This window comes from Apteryx mantelli, chromosome 23 (assembly GCF_036417845.1).
Source record: "Apteryx mantelli isolate bAptMan1 chromosome 23, bAptMan1.hap1, whole genome shotgun sequence".
Classification (NCBI taxonomy): Eukaryota; Metazoa; Chordata; class Aves; order Apterygiformes; family Apterygidae; genus Apteryx; species Apteryx mantelli.
Window position 1 is genome coordinate 10698159 of NC_090000.1, and position 2522 is coordinate 10700680.

General features: G+C 55.4%; 1 pseudogene; it reads right to left on the minus strand.

The window, feature by feature from the left end:
- Positions 1-889: 889 nt before the first annotated feature.
- LOC136994004 (olfactory receptor 14A16-like) lies at positions 890-1467 on the minus strand (annotated as a pseudogene).
- Positions 1468-2522: the final 1055 nt, after the last annotated feature.

Here is a 2522-nt window from a genome sequence, read left to right on the forward strand (position 1 = left end):
TCTTCCCCAGGGATGTCCCTGCTCCCCAGAGAGCCTTTCCGCAGGTGAGTGCATCAGTGCTGGCTGGCTCTTCCCGGACCCTCCCTTGTGCTCCCCACGGGGCAAAACCTGGCAGTGCTGCTCTGCAGAGAAAGTGGGCTATGGTGCCCTGGGGCCACAGGGTGACTCTGCACTGGCCATGGTGGTCAGGGTGGGAAGCAGACCCAGATGCACAGGCATCTTTGCACCTGACAGCCCCCTACCAAGGGGTCTGTTGCCATGGATGATGCTCTGAGCAAGCACAGAGCATTTCAGATGGCTCAGGCTATGTTCAAGTGTGTCATTAGATCCAGCCCATTGAAGGTGACATGAACCACTCTCCAGGCTCCCTTCCCTCTGCCTGCAGGGTCTGCACTGTGGGCATCTGTCACCAGTCCTGTCATACGGCAGACAGTCCCAGGCAGATATCACTTCACCATTCAGCACCTCCGGGAGCACTGGGCACCCACAAGTGAGAGCTGAATCCAGCCCTCCTTCCCTAACACATCACCCCATGAGCTCATTGCATTGAGCCCATGGAGAACCCCAGAAAAGCAACAGTGCCTTTCAGGGTGAAAGTCCTGGAGCACATTCTTGGCTGCAGCTTTGGAAGGAGAGCCCAATCTTCAAGCACTGCACTGTGGAAATCCCCTTTTGTTAGAGAAAGGACAGCTCTGACATTGTGATAGGCACTTTTACAGAATGTCTCTGGATCCGACCTACTGGATTCTTGCCTCTGCAGAAGTGAGATGAATTCAAAAATTTGTGTACAAACATTATTACCACAGCGAGAATGCCCAAAGCACAAGAGCTGTCTGAGAAAATTAGAAATCAGTTATGAAGAGGGATGGGCAGCTTATTGCTGCTGAATTCATACCAGCTGAATCCGTTTTTTCAGTGTGTCCTCGAGCTCCTCGTTCCTCATGCTGTAGATGAGGTGGTTCACTGTTGGAGGCAGCAGTGAGTACAGAACAGCCACCACCAGCTCCAGAGCTGTGGAGGATCTGGAGGGGGGCTTCAGGGAGGCAAACAGGCCAGTGCTGGGAAACAGGGAGACCACGGCCAGGTGGGGGAGGCACATGGAAAAGGCTTTGTGCTGGCCCTGCACAGAGGGCATCCTCAGTACGGCTGTGAAGATCTGCACGTAAGACAGCACAATGAAAACCAAACACCCAAAGGCTAAATACATGCTTAATACCAGAGCCCCAACTTCCCTGAGGTAGGAGTCTGAGCAGGAGAGCTTGAGGAGCTGGGGAAGTTCACAGAAGAAAAGGTCCACTGCGTTGCCTTGACAGAGTGATATACTGAAAACGTACTAGCACTGTGCAGGAGAGCATAGAGAAAGCCACAGGCCCAGGCATCTGTTGCCATTTTGGCACAAACTCTGCTGCCCAAGAGGGGGCCATAACGCAGAGGTTTGCAGATGGCAACAAGGCGGTCATACGCCATGACGATGAGGAGATAAAACTCTCCTGAAAATAAGAAAAAGAAGAAAAAGACCTGGGTAGCACATCCTGAGTAGGAAATGGCCCTGGTGTCCCACAGGGAATTGGCCATGGATTTGGGGACAGTGGTGGAGATGGAGCCGAGGTCCAGGACAGAGAGATTGAGGAGGAAGAAGTACATGGGGCACAGGCAGGGCAGCACCAGCTGCTGTCTGTGCAGTGCCAAGAGAAGAAGGGTCAAATTCCTCCTGCAGCTTTGGTGCAAGAAAAGCTTTGGGGCCAGAGTTGGCCCGGGAGTGCAGCGGGAGTGGCTTTCCCATGACCCAGGAGGAGTCTGTGGAGGGGGAAAGGACTTGGACCGCAGCCAGAGGACACTGGGCTCACCACACCTTGAGGTAAGGACCAGTCCCTGTGAAGCCCACTCTTTGCAAATACCAGACCTGCAAGGTATTCCGCAGCTCCAGGAGCCTGGAAGTAGCCGAGTCGAGGACCAGCACCTCCAACGTGCTCTCCATGCTGTCCAGGGTCTGCAAGGGGGACAGAGGGTTATGGCGCTCTTTCACCACTCCCTCTGACCCATAGCAGACTGAGTTGAACTCTTGCTGCCAAGGGAGGACACTCACTGCCCTGCGGTGCCCAGGGAGAGGTCTCAGGGCAGGAGAGTTGCTGCGCACGGACCAGCCCGTGGGCACTGGCCGTGGCCCAGCCCAGGGGAAGGGGATGAAGGGAGGAGAGTGGGAAAGCAAAGCTGAGATCCTGCCCTGCCTTGGATCTCACAGTCGCCTCTCAGCACAGGGTAGCCAGAGGCAAGCCCAGAGGGGTTGGTGGGCTCCCTGTAGCTCACCCAGCGCATACCTGGGAATAGAGGGACATGTCCAGGTTCTCCATGTCTTCTTCTGGAAGAAGCAAGAAGACACTCCTGAAGCAGGCATGGAGGAGGCTGCTCTTTTTGCCCTCCAGAACCGTCTCCACTGCACTGCAAAGAGAGAGAGGCACCTGCTCGACACTGGTGCTGGGAGCACTGCCTTGAGGCCCCGGGAAGCTGGACGTGGACCTCTG